General features: G+C 49.1%; 1 protein-coding gene across 6 annotated transcripts in view; it reads left to right on the top strand.

Moving 5' to 3' along the window:
* Positions 1-2,587: 2,587 nt before the first annotated feature.
* Positions 2,588-13,721, top strand: part of CHL1 (cell adhesion molecule L1 like) — a 132,876-nt gene continuing 121,742 nt past the window's right edge. For 3 of the 6 annotated variants that reach the window (XR_011681115.1, XM_071439326.1, XM_071439320.1), the window contains exon 1: positions 3,009-3,169. The gene's annotated coding sequence lies outside the window, so the exon portion shown is untranslated. Of the gene's footprint in view, positions 2,821-2,995; positions 3,170-13,721 lie in introns of those variants that run through there. The other 3 variants (XM_071439321.1, XM_071439327.1, XM_071439324.1) reach the window with 3 other exon arrangements.

Genomic DNA, 13,721 nt, shown 5'->3' with positions numbered 1-13,721 from the left:
TTTACGCTTTACTTAAGGCAAACCCTATTCTCAAACAGATTTAGCTAGTGCCATGTTGTTATTATTAACAGGAACATATTTTATTTTATTTTTCAACTCTGGGGAAGCTGCTGCCCTTGGGCTTTGCCATCAGCTGGCTGCCTAGCAGAAGAAAAAACTTTGTGCATGATTCTGTGTGAAAATTTAAAACCATTCAATGCTTTCCCCTCTTATGGCCTCAAACCTGAACATGGGAGAATCCCATGGACAGGGAGGATCTAAAATCTGGCCCAGCTGAGCAGGGAAATGAAGGTGTGAGGGGTGGCTGCGTTCTGCAAGCCCAGCTTCCCTCCCTGTGTGGCACAGGGATGTAGGGATGGGTGCAAGCTGGAGGCTGATTTTGGCAGCAGCCCTGCCTCAAGCAGCTTCTGCAGGTCATTGGATTGGTGCCTCTTCTCTTTCTGCCAGAGCAGAGCCCTGCAAAAATCAGCCTGGAAGCTCCTGGGGCTGCAGAGGCATCGTGGGTGGAGCTCAGCACTGCCCCGGCAGGGTGATGGTGGGGTTGTGTTCAGACTCAGGTGTTTGTTATTTCTTATCTCTATTACAGCCTTACAAGCTACAAAATGACCCTTTATCTATCTCTACAAGGTCTTTTAAGAAAAAACTGTCCAGTTAAGAAATGACACCCAAATTATTTTTACTTTTAACTCAATAACTAATCCTCCATGTCCCACAATGTGGACTTTTCTGTCCAATTACACAATACCACCCAAACCCATGGAGAAAGAGGTGAAGAAAAAGGATCAGCCACCACCCTAAAACATCCATATTGGCTCTATATATATTGTTTTACTTTAAAACCTTAACCTCTAAGTTTTCCACCATGTTCTATCCAAACTACACACCCATAATCCCAGACCTATCAATCAGTTTTGGAAGCCCTCTCCATGGTCTCAGGTTAAATGCAATGTTCTCCTGAGGGTCTGTGCCTGTCAGCACAGAAAGTCTAAAATTCTCAGCAGCCAGGGTTCCAACAGGGTGAGTGAGAGTCCCTGGCCCCCTTTTCATCCTCCTGGCAATGCCAGCTCTCCCTGGCTCTCCCAGCTCTCTTATCTCTGCTCCCAGACCAGCAGCTTCCCACCCTTGGCATTTCCATTTGCTGCCAAGGCTCCAGTGAATCTCCAGAGCTCTGGATTGCAGTGAGTCTCTGCTGGCTCAAATGGCTTTTCAGTCCATGGGCAGCCTCAGACATTCCTCTGGAGCTGCCTCCTTGTCCATTCATTTCCTGAGTTTCCCCTCACAGGGCACAGGTCTGTTGCTTAGCTGTTGGTTGCTTTGGGAAGCAATGTGCTGTAAATATAACATTTCACTGTCTCCAGATGGAACAGTGACTCAATTCAGGATCTGGCATGGAGGGCAGGATCCAAAGGGAGGATTCCCAGTCCTCTGGTGTGTCCTGGGCTGGTGTTTGCCACACAGAAAGCTGCCCAACTTCAGAGCTTCCTCAGCAGCTTTCCATGCTCTGCTCCATGCATTTTATATTGGTGCCAGCCCACTCATGCATACTTGAATATAAAAATTCTATCTATTAATTGCCTGACTTTGCATGACTCCAAACTTACCATTGCTTGAACTGTTTTGCATTTACTTAACAAATACATTAAACTATTCTGCCATTTTCCCTTCTACTTTTCAGGTCTTTATTTTACTGCCATCTTTACAATGCCTTCCCTTAAATTTAATTATTTACTCCTCATCCAAAAGGCAAGCTCACCTACTTAAATCTGCAGGAGATAAACACCACAGCTGGCCAGTACATCCACAAATTCCAATTACCACTGCCCCAAAAATCTTTAACCCAAATGCTAATAATCCCCGGGAGTGCCACTGTGCTTCGGTAGGGTGGGTTTATGGTTTAATATCCGTGAATGTTACTTTGTGATTATTGTTCATTGCATTAGGCAAGGCTCAGAGAAAAGAGGAGCACCCAAAGGTCAGCAACGAGACAGAAACGTCTGAGGAGTCCGAGCCCTCCTGGAAATGATTCTGTCTGACCTTGCCCACCTCTGGGGACGGAGTGCCTAAGACAATGACTGGCACATTTGTGACGACTGTCCTTGCCAATCACTGAAAGATTTAGCCCATCCCAGGCAGGGCTCGGAGCATGAAGCGCCCAGGCAGAGTCCGGGCGCTCAAGCGCACGCATGAACCTGAGCTGGTTCTGTGGTCATGGACAGCACACTGGGAGGCATTTGCCAAAAAAACCCCAAAAAACCAAAAAAACCCAAACAAAAACAAACAAAGAAACAAAACACCCCCAAAAAAACCCAAAAACAAAAGCAAAAACAACCAAAAAACCCCCAAACAAACAAAAACGATGAAAAGAGGGTTTTCCGAGGTTTGCTGTTGGGATGATTGGGTACATGAGGGTTTAGTAGGGGTGAGGGGAGAAGGGCTAAACCCAGTTGCGGTTTTCTTAATCTCCATCCTTTCCCCTGAAAAGCAGCGACAATTCTGCACCCAGAGAGGGGTCAGAGCAGGCGGGGACCGTCCCTTCCCCGGCAGCGCCTCAGCTCCTCCTCGCCTGGGTTTCGGCGGAGCCAGAGCATCCCGGGTCCCGTCGGTTCGGCCGCTCCGTTCCGCTCCTCCCGCGCCGCTTCTGGGCCGGCCGGCCCTGGGGGCACCTGCCCGGCTGCGGGACGGCCCCCCCGGGCTGGGGGCGGGCAGGGGCTCCCCTCATTCCCTGCTCTCCTCCCTCCCTCCCTGCAGCCGCAGGTGCCGCCCGGAGCAGCGGGGCCGGAGGCGCCGCCGGCTCCGGCCGAGGGGGCTCGGATCGGGCAGGTGGGAGCCGGAGCGGGGCCGGAGCCGGGGCGGGGGTGGCTGTGGCCCGGGGGAGGCTGTGGGGAGCGCGGGGCTCGTTGCCATGGCTGCCTGCAAGCTCCGCCGGAGGAGATAGCGATGCCAGTCACGGAGGGACCCTCTCCCTCCTCGTGGGTGTGGAGCGGGGCTGGCTTTGGGGTGGTTGCGTTGGGTTTTTCCGCTCCCCCTCCTTCCCTCCCCCCCTACCTCCCCCTTTTTTTTTTTTTTTCTTTTTTTCTTTCGGGGTGGAGCGATTAATCCGGAGCGCCGGGACGGGGCTGCGGAGCCGCCGCCGCCGCCACCGGGACCCCTCGGCCCGCCCGGGCTCAAGGTACGGCGGGGGGAGTGGGGAGGGCTCCGGGGGTGTCCGGCCTTGGGGCTGCCCTGCCCGGCTCCCAAAGCCCTCTTTAATTATTATTATTATCATTATCGCTCTGGTTTGAAAACTGCTTTTCCTGCTGCCGGCACCGCACCTGGTCCCGCAGCGGCGGCGCCTTGCGGAGCGATGGGAAGCGGAGCCGGGCTCAGCCCGAGCGGGCGGCTCGGGGGGCGGCTCGGGGGGCTCCGGGCAGCCGGTCCGGCCCCTTCTCCCCGCACTCGGCTCCCCGGGCGGAGGAGCCGCTGCCCGCGGGAAGTTTCGGGGGTGCGGAGCCCTGCGGAGCCGGGGGACGGAGCCACGGACCGGGGCACAGAGCCACGGACCGGGGGACAGAGCCACGGACCGGGGGACAGAGCCACGGACCGGGGCACAGAGCCACAGACCAGGGGACAGAGCCACGGACCGGGGCACAGAGCCACAGACCAGGGGACAGAGCCACGGACCGGGGGACAGAGCCACGGACCGGGGGACAGAGCCACGGACCGGGGCACAGAGCCACAGACCAGGGGACAGAGCCACGGACCGGGGGACAGAGCCACGGACCGGGGGACAGAGCCACAGACCAGGGGACAGAGCCATGGTCCGGGGGCTCGGCTGGGGGTTGGCGGCTCAGTCCCGTGCTGCTTTAGGTGGGCTCAAGTTTGCGAGCCCTGATGTCCTGCATCCTGACGAACACTTGTTTCATCTTCCCGAATGGTTTCAGAGAGGATTTGGGGTGGTTTCGCTGCAGTTCCTAAATAATTCCCGAGGTGCCCAGGTTGGTTTTTTTTCCCTGGGAAGCGATGCGATTCCCCGTGTTGCGCTGCTGCGGGAGAGCTGCCGGAATGGCTGGGCTCGGTGTCTGGGCTGTGTGTTATCGATTGGTGTTGCATGATCAGAGAGCATCGGGGAGCTTGGCAACGCAGCCCAAGGAGATTCTGTGTTCCTGCTGTCAGACACAGCAAATGTACGTGGGCTTTGCCTCTGCCGCTTCCATCCTTAGGGATGCTTGGCTTCTCTTGGGGTAGGAAGGAACTGAGCTGTGTTTTGTTGGGTTATGTACAGGTGTTCAGCATTACCTGGGAATGCTTTTGCTTGAAATGTGGTTTTGGAATATTTCACCAGAGTGGTGACAGGTGGCATTTCTGTGTCTTTGCCAAAAGGTTTGGTGTCACTGAGTTGATATGTGCTGTGTAGCTCCCCCAAATCCCATTCCACATGCAATAAATAATAAATGTGATGACTTTAGATCCAGGTCCGAGGAAAGGAGAGGAGGTGAGAAGCTGTACTTTAAATAAATATGTATTTTTTAGCCATTTACGAACGTGAAATGTTACCTCGTTGGAGCTGTGCTTGCCATCCTCTGGCCATTGCTTCCCACGTGCCTCTGCTTATCTTCTGATATGAGATACCAGAGTGCACAACTCCTGCTGTGTTAACACTTCTCTCTTGCTTAAAAGTAATAAATTTTCATGGTGTTTCAAAGAAACCCAAGCCAAATAAAGCCCTCTCTCTCTCAATGGGTCATTAAAAATGAGGAAATTCTGGTTCACCAGTTTCTGGTGCTCATTTAGGCTGAGCATCTGCTGTCAGTGGAGTCTGGCTTGCAGAGGAACTACAAGTCCAGATCATGTGATATTAAAATGAGATGACAGGATAGGACACTGAGATTTGCAGGAGGTAATTTCTTTAGAAATACTGCCCAGTGTATATGAAATTATCATTAAATATCTTCAGTAAAAAAACCACCTGCCAGCAATCAAGAAGTTGAAATTCTGCCATATGCAGCACACAGCTTGGAAATCAATTTGTTTTTAAACTCTTCCTGTTTATTACAGTTTTTTTATCAAAACAGGGATGGGATGAATCTTGAATGTAAGGCTGAAATAAAGAGGCTTTATTATTTGTACATAATAAATGTATATTACTTCAGCAATATACATTTAACTCAGTGAGTGCAACTATTGTGGGCATTTAGTGTGAGTTACTTCAGTAATTCAACTTCATGCATGAAAATATAACGGTCCACTTCTTCACCCCAAGAAAGCCAACAGATAAGCCTTATTTAAATGAAAGATTACATTATTCACAGCTTGCATGTCTACCTCGAGTGGCTTGGACTGGGGCCACCTTGTTTGCCAGTAAAAATTCACTTCATCACTTCTGTTTGGGAGGGAAAAAAATGGAACAAAAAGGAATTTATTCTTCACAGAAAACGATGCTGGGGACAGTTGCTCCTGTGATCAGAAAGGATCTGCTCCTTTCCCCAGTGGGAGAGGACAGGGACTACTTTAAACACTACTAATTAGATCCGTTTATCTTGCACGCATTACAATGCTGTAGTTAGTTAATTATAGCTTTTCCCATTAGCAGCACGTTAAGAATAATGGATTAACATATCACACAGATCAAAAGAACATCTACAAAGTTTATCTTCGAGGAAAGAAAGTGTTATTGTGTGTCAGGAAGTCCCCCTGGCTTTCCCAAGGCACAGATTTTGTTGGAATTCCTGAGCTGGTGTTTCAGAGCCCTGTGAATGACTTGAATTGATCACAAACAAGTGACACTGGAGCTCTTGGTTGCTTAGCAACCCGCCAAGATGCCACAATTTCTTTGGGTATATTTGTCCAGCAAAGTAGAAATTCAGTTTTGTTACAGATCATGGGTTCTTTGCTAGCACAAAGCCCGCCCTAGAACAACCCTAAATGGTGGAGAATGAAAATTGGAGTCCCAGCACAGGGTGTGGGAGCAGCATGGGAATGAAAACAGAGCAGGAATCTTGGGCCATATTTGGGTGGTGATGTGCTCAGTGTTTTATAACAAGTTTCAATTGTCCTTTTTTGGTTAGACTCCTAAAAACCCCAAATCATTAGTGGGACAAGTTCTATCAAAGAAATTCATCCACCAGGTGCTGTTTGAATGGTTCCCCTCGTGCTGTTATGTCTGTGGGGTTCCCCTGAGCCCCACTTTGTGATGAAACCAGGAATGTGTGGTTTGATTGTGTCTGAATTATCCCAGGGCCCACAGGGCTGGGGAGCTCTGCTGGCTTCTCCTCACAGCAGCCCCTGGCTCCTCAGCAGATCTTCCCGGGGAAGGGAACAGCTCAAAGAGCAGAAGGAAGATTGATGTTACCACGATTATCTACCTGCAGCACCAACACGGGCTCCAAGGAATTGTAATTTGGTCAGAGGGCTCTTTTCTGTTCCCCCTGGTGTGCTGCACACCTTGGGAGGGAATCCTGCACTGTCCCATCCCCACTCTCTGTGCTTCTGGTGGGGCTCCAGGGCCAGGGTGAGTGTGGATAATTGAGGAGCTCCCTCTGTGCTCTTCAGCTGCTGATGGGCTTTTCACCTCCTGAGCTGCAGCAAAGCTCTGCAGTGTGGGTGGCTGCACCTGGGGCTCCCAGCACCCTTTTGCTCTGCTTATCTCCCCCCTCCTGAGCTCTGCTCATACAGACAAACCCTCACCCTGCTGAAAGTGTGCCTAGGAAAAGGCTGCTGGGGCTGGGAGAGCTGCAGGGTGCCGTGGCATTCTTCACTCTGAATTAAACAGCAGTGGAGATTTCTTCCCTCTGAATGGGAAAAAGGAATCCAGGTACTTCTGTAGAACTTGGGTATTGAATAATTGGCTGTGTGTAGGACTAGAGGGGGGTTGTGGCAATGCCCACAGGAACTGCTGAGACCACGCTGAACCAAATCCCAGCTCCTTGTCACTGTTCCTAGGCTAAGATTGTTGCAGCTCATAACCTGTGTACCTGTAATTAACTGCCCTTCTAGGCTCAGACAGACTCAGGTGAAGAGCTTAGGGGAAGTCCTGTGAGCTTGGCTGACTTTGCTGTGGGTTGTTTTTCCCCCTGTTGTTTCTGTCTATCAAAGTCAGTGCTCAAAACTCAAGGTTGTTGTTATTTAGCATCTTTTTTTCCCCTTATCTGCTCTCTTCTGTTTTATTCATTGACCTGTGTGAGTGCATTTGCATTCCCAGATGCTGATTAGTGATTGCACAATAAACAGATGAAGGTGCTTGCTGATATTTGGTGCCTCAGGTTTCTCCTCCCAGCGTGTCCAGGCACCCTGCATGAAGCACACAGTGAGGGATGGCTGGGCTGATGGTATTTTCTGGGGTTTCAGCACTCCCTAGCAGATGTTCCCTTCTTCCTTCATTGCACCTGGACGTGTGAAGATTAAAAAAAAAAGTGGATGGAGAACAGTTTATCATTAAAAGTAGTGATTATTGTTACAGCTTAACTAGCTCGTGGTTTTCAGTGTGATTTCCAAGTGCAGATCCTGTTCCATGTAAGAAGGACAAAAATTATGTTGTTTTCTTCATTAGGGCTTCTCTTTCTATTTTCTTTTGATCCTTGCTAGTCCTCTCTTTTCCCATATTTGAAGAAATTACCAACTTCAGGTGGTTTTCTCCCTTTGTTTGTTTTTTTTTTTCTGTCTTGCAGCAGGACAGAGTTAAATCAGAGGTGTGCTGAGGGCGTGATTCAGGCTAAGGGAGGGTGAACAGGAGTTTGGGGGGGACAGGGATGAGCTTGCTTGGATCCCTCCCCACCTTTGCTCCTGGCCTGCTCTTTCAGCACAGCAGAACTGACTGGATGCTGCCTGAGGCGGTGGTGGAGCCTGGGCAGGGCTGTGGCTGTGAGAGAGCAGCTTTGGAGGAGATTCTCACCAGCTGCTCCCCAGCCTGGCTGCAGACAGGTGACCCCAGACAGCCCAGGCTGTCCCTGTGCCAAAAGCAGAGCTGCCAGTGTCCCTGCAGCCAGGGAGGAGTGGAAAGGTGGCACCTGCCGTGGTGTTTGTCCTCAGAGCAGCACCAAGGGGCCTCTGGAAGGGCTTTTGGTCCCCAGCCTGGCCCTGTGTCACTGTCCCTGCCTGCTGATGCTGCATTTGCTGCCTCCTCGTCCTCTTCCTCCTGAGAGCATCAAAGGCAGCACCTGGGCTGTTCATTTCACAGAATCACAGAATCACAGAATTTCTAGGTTGGAAGGGACCTTTGAGATCATCGAGTCCACCCCCTATTCTAACACCTCAGCCAGATCATGGCACCAAGTCCACATCCAGTCTCTTTCTAAACACATCGAGGGATGGTGACTCCACCACCTCCCTGGGTAGATGATTCCAGTATTTGACCACTCTTTCTGTGAAGAGAGAATTAATTCTTAATTCCTCCTTAATTCCAGCCTGTATCTCCCTTGGCACAGCTTGAGGCTGTGTCCTCTTGTTGTGTCTGTTGTTGTCCAGAGAAAGAGACCGACCCCAGCTCAGCACAGCCACCCTTGAGGAGGCTGAAGAGAGTGATGAGGTCACCTCTGAGTCCCCTTTTCTCCAGGCTGAACAGCCCCAGCTCCCTCCTTCTGAGAGGGATTTAAAGGTGGGATGAGCACTCATGAAGGGGCTCTGGTGGCTGGGGAGTCTCTGTGCCCTCCTGGAGAACACAAAGTGAAATTACAACCAAGGCAAGCAGTGAGAGCACCAGGCTGCAGCCCCCAAGAACTCCAAACACTGCAGTGAGCCAAAGCCCCCTGACCTCCCAGTACAGCTCAGCTTGATGATTTTGGTACTTTCAGAAATCTCATTTCAAGCTTCTCCGTTGCTTGGGAGGCCCGTGGGATGACTCTGCAAGGTTTAAGTCACTATTCAGAACAGCATCCTGGCTGGAATGAATAGGAAAGGCAGAAATCTACTCAGAGGAGTAGGAAAAGAAAAAAAAAAAAAAGAGAAAAAAAGGCAGGATTGGGCCCATCCACCTTTCAGTGTTGTCTGCTTTGGTGACTTTTGGAGTGTGACACAAGCAATTCCCTGTCAGCCTTCCCTGCTGGCTGACACAGAAGAGGTGGCTTTGAATGCTGCCTGCTGTGCTTGTGTGGCACTTGAAAGGAGAGAGGGCTGCCTTTAAGGAGAGTCTTCCCACAGCTTTAAAGGAGATTTGAAAAATGCAGCACTCCGTCCTGTCACGTGCTGTTCCAGCATTAAACCCGATGCAAACCCGGAAAAATGTCTCAGGAAAAAATGCCTGGTGCACCCCCAGTGCTTCAAATCAAATCAGTCCTGATGATGAAAGATTGCTCTGCTGATAGGGAAAGGGAAATTATTATTGGGGGGCAGATTTTTTTTTTTTTTTCTATTAGAAAACCCCTAACAATTCTTTCAGCTAAAGGAGTGATTAACTCAATGAGGTTTGTTTAAACACATGCATTTTTACAGAATGCACCATTATTTTTGCAGTTTACAGAAATCAGAGAGTGGTTAATAAGAAGAGATTGTAGGTTTGGAAGCAGCCACATGTTTTTCCCAAGGTTGATCTCGTAGGTCTGTCTGTCCATCACTAAAATCCTTCCCTCTGGGGCAGTTTGTGTTGGTTGATCCAGGTCTGTGTGTACACTTGCATCCATGGTTGTTTGTCTCATTTTGTTGATTTTACTTCTTTGTAAGCAAAACACTCCAAACCACAATATGCTTGCTGAGTTCAGTGAACTTATTACCTAAAATTTGGGTTATTGCTCAAGTGCTCTACTGAATAAGGGCCCAGTGTTTTATTTTTCACTTTCATATCACTCTACCAATGACTTTGTTCCAGTAAAACTTCATTGAGAGGATAGATTTTAGAGGATTTCTGTTGTAAGTCAGAGGAGGTCCTGTCTGATTTTTTTATTTTATTATTACTCAGTTTTACAGGAATAAGCTGTATTCAGTTTTGCTTTGAGTTCTGCCAAGGCATTGGTCAAACTGCAGTAATTTTGGTCATTACCATCCCCATTCCTTTGAGATAAATATTCCTTTTGTTGCATCTGGGCAGAAGAAAATGGCACAGAACTGAACTTCTGGTATCTCTCAGTTCCAGTGGCAGATTTTACTTCCCATTTTTTAGGATGATCCATGGTGACTTCCAGGCAGAGCACTGGTGAAGTCATGGCGCCACTGCAATGGATGCTCAAACTCCCAGTGACCTCAGCAGAGTCAGCTTTTTGTCCCAGGAGTGATGAAAATCTCATTTACAGCCTAAGCAGTTTGAGGAGGAGGTGTAATGGCTCAGCTCCTTGACTGATACAAATGAGGCTGCTTCAGCTGGGGGTGATTGAGTTTCCCTGGCTGGAGCCATCTGGGATTTTGGAGACTCCACCATCCACGTGGGCTCTGCAGGCAGCAGAGTTGGGAGCTCTGTGACTCTGCCTCCTCTCAAGTCCCTCCTGGTCTGACTGGGAACAAATACCCAGCCAAACAGCCCTGAATATTCCTGTTTTCTGAGCCACACAAATGCCAAGAGTGCTGTGTAGGGTAAGGAGGAGCAGTGATTAAAGGGCTGTCCCAGCTGTACAGAGCTAAGCCATACCTGCTCCATTAAACTGACAGGGTTAGCACTGAAATCCACAGTAATTGCTCAGGGTTTACTACCTGCATGACAAATGCACCTTTCTGTCATTGACTGCGTGGGGCTGGACTCAGGCTGCCACCTCAATCTGGGATTTTTGTGATCTCTGCTGAGCCTGTGGAATTGCAGCCCCCCTGCTGCCTCTGTGTGTGTGCAGAGCTCAGCCCAGGGCTCTGCTCACCCTGATTTTTGGCTAATTCCTGTCCAGACAGTGCTTACCTGCTGGGAGAGGCTCAGGCTTGCCTCTCCAGCTCTGCATTATATCCCAGGGAATTGCTGAAAATGGAGCTGTTGGAGGGGGATTACAGAACAAAGCTTTACCAGAGGTGAAGTGCAGTCAGTGTGGTGGCACTAGAAAGCAATCACAGAGGGACAGAGTGGCTTGGGGTGGGAGGGACATCAAGGATCATCTCTTCCCTCCTCCTTGCCATGGCAGGGACACTTTCCAGTATCCCAGGTTGCTCCAAGCCCTGTCCAGCCTGGCTTTGCACAATTCAGGGATCCAGGGGCAGCCACAGCTGCTCTGGGCACCCTGTGCCAGGGCATCACCACCCTCCCAGGGAGGAATTCCTTCCCAAAATCCCATCCAAACCTGCTGTTCCAGTTTGAATCCATTCCCCCTTGTTCTGTCACTACATGCCCTTGTAAGTAATCCCTCTCTATCTTTTTTGTAATAATTATTTGGTGATGCAGCCCCCAAAGAAAAGGGAATTTCTCCCTCTCCTTCCCGGTGAGCAGGATGCTGCCTTTTGGAGCACTGTACCTCATTATCCTGCCAGAGCAGCACATTTTCCCTGTCAGCCATTCCCCCTGTCAGACATCCCTGTGCAGTGAAACCTCACAGAATTCCAGCTGCATAGCAAGAGGAAAATTTCATCTTTGGTGCATTAAATTATGCCTCAGCGTTCATTAAAGGAAAAAACAACCATGAAAACCACAACAGGCAACAAACCTGGAGGGTTATTCACAATCTTATCATGTGTACCACAAAAAAAAAATGGAATTATCTTTGCATTCAGCAGATAAGCAGTATTCTCCCTACAAACCTATTCCACTGTGATCCTCCAAAATGTATGCTGAGCCTGTCTGTGCACAAAGCTCCCTGAAATGGGTGGTTTGACCAAATTTTTTATCCCTGGATAGGATATAACCAGGAATGTTGTGTATTTTCCCTGCTAATTACATAGTGCACTCGCTGAAAAGAATAATGTATGCAAAGTTTGGATGCTCAGGCAATGACAACCCATTTAACCATTTATAGCTTCATGTATTTTATAATCCCTGAACCCAAATGTCCCCGGAGAGGGAACGTGCCCTTAAAAATTTTAAGCCCTTAAATTAAGTGAATTTAAATGTGCTCATTTGCATATTTTCCCTTTCTTTGTTCTGCCTGAATGAGATATTGCTGCAGTAATTGAACTGTAATTTCAGGCCAGGTAAATGATGTCAGACAGGCGAGGCTGCGGGCGCTGCCGGAGCCGCTAATCCGGCGATTTGCAGCACACCTTGGAGAGGGGAGCCTGTCCAGCCCACTTAGCATCACCCAGCCAGGGGCTGCCTCTGAAATTCAATCAATTTCTGATCCTAAATGTGCTCCTGGGGGGAGGGAATTCCTGGGAAACAAACTTCTCACTGAGCCCATGTCATACAGAATTCCAAAGGGGTTTGGGGTGGGAGGGACCTTGAAGATCTTCTTTTTGCAGCCAAGCCATGTCCAGCCTCTCCTTGGACATTTCCAGGGATGGGGCAACCACAGCTTCTCTGTGCCAGGGCCTCCCCACCCTCACAGGGAACAATTTCACCTAAATTTCCCCTCTTTTCACTTTGAACCCATTACTCCTTCAATTTGAAGCCTATCACTCCAGTTTTTGATGAAATACATAGATGGGTCAAAGCTGAATTCTCCTAAAAATAAAATTCTACAAAAATTTATAAAATTTACAAAATTATGCTGAAGAAGAGCACTGAGGCTTCTGAGAGTTTTCCTGAGCAGGCTCTGGTGCTGGCTTTTTGCTGTGTGTTGTTCTCTGCCCATGGATTTGGCATCTCTGGTACCTGTGTGACAGCTGAGCTGGGATGGGTGGGCAGGAGTGGTGTGGGAGGGAGAGGTGAGATTGTCAATATCTGTTGGGAAAAGTCTTGGTTATGGTCTTTGGGAAAGGTTGGGCCATACAAGGTTGGCAGTGTGGTTTTGGCTCCATTATCCTGTGCATCTTCTGCAGGAATGCAGGAGAAGCCCATGAGCAAAGGAGGAAAGCAGAAGAGGTCAGAGATGGTTGTCTGAAGAGCTTGGCACCAATCCCAGAAAAATAATGGAAAAGTTGATAGAGGATTGAATTGAAATAAAGAATAGAGATAACTTAGGCCTCTCTGGAAAGGGAGGAGTTGCAGGTTTGATAAATGAGGGTAACTGAGGTTGGTGTCAGGGTTTCCTGCTGTTGGATGTGGGATGCTGTGAAACCTCAGTCAAAACCAAACAATCCCAACAAGGCTGGCGTGTGGAACTGGCAGCAACCTTGTTTCACAGAATCATGGAGTGGTTTGGGTTGGAAAGGACCCTGAATCCCACCCAGTGCCACCCCTGCCATGGCAGGGACACCTCCCACTGCCCCAGGTGCTCCCAGCCCCAGTGTCCAACCTGGCCTTGGGCACTGCCAGGGATCCAGGGGCAGCCCCAGCAGGATGAAGGACAAATAGGATCCTTTCACACAGGGATTTTATCTGAATCCACGAGAGTGCTGGAAAGCCAGGGTCAGTTGTGGTGTCAACAGCTGAAGGAAAGGGTTTACAAACCTGGAGAGTCAAGGAAATAACCACAATATTGATTTGAAGAGTGGAGGAAATTCCCTGCAGTGAGAGATTTAGAGCTCAATCTGCTTAGCTCATCAAAAAGAGGATTGAGAGGGGACTTGATTACAGGGACAAGTATTTTCATGGGGAAAGCATATCCAGCTTTTTAATCAAGAAGAGAAAAGAAAAATCAGATCCAATAGCTGCAAGCTGGAGCCAGACAATTTTAAATTAGACATTAAAGACAATTTTTTTTTTTTTAATCTGTGATTAACCACTGTAATGAACTGTGATGTGTTCAGATGGAGACTGGCTACCTTGTGTGACACAATCAAACATGAGTTGCTGGATATGTTTTGCATAG

The sequence above is a fragment of the Agelaius tricolor genome, unplaced genomic scaffold (assembly GCF_023055355.1).
Source record: "Agelaius tricolor isolate 1412-34295 unplaced genomic scaffold, bAgeTri1.0.p SCAF_14, whole genome shotgun sequence".
Taxonomy (NCBI): domain Eukaryota; kingdom Metazoa; phylum Chordata; class Aves; order Passeriformes; family Icteridae; genus Agelaius; species Agelaius tricolor.
This window is presented reverse-complemented; position numbering and strand designations above follow the sequence as displayed.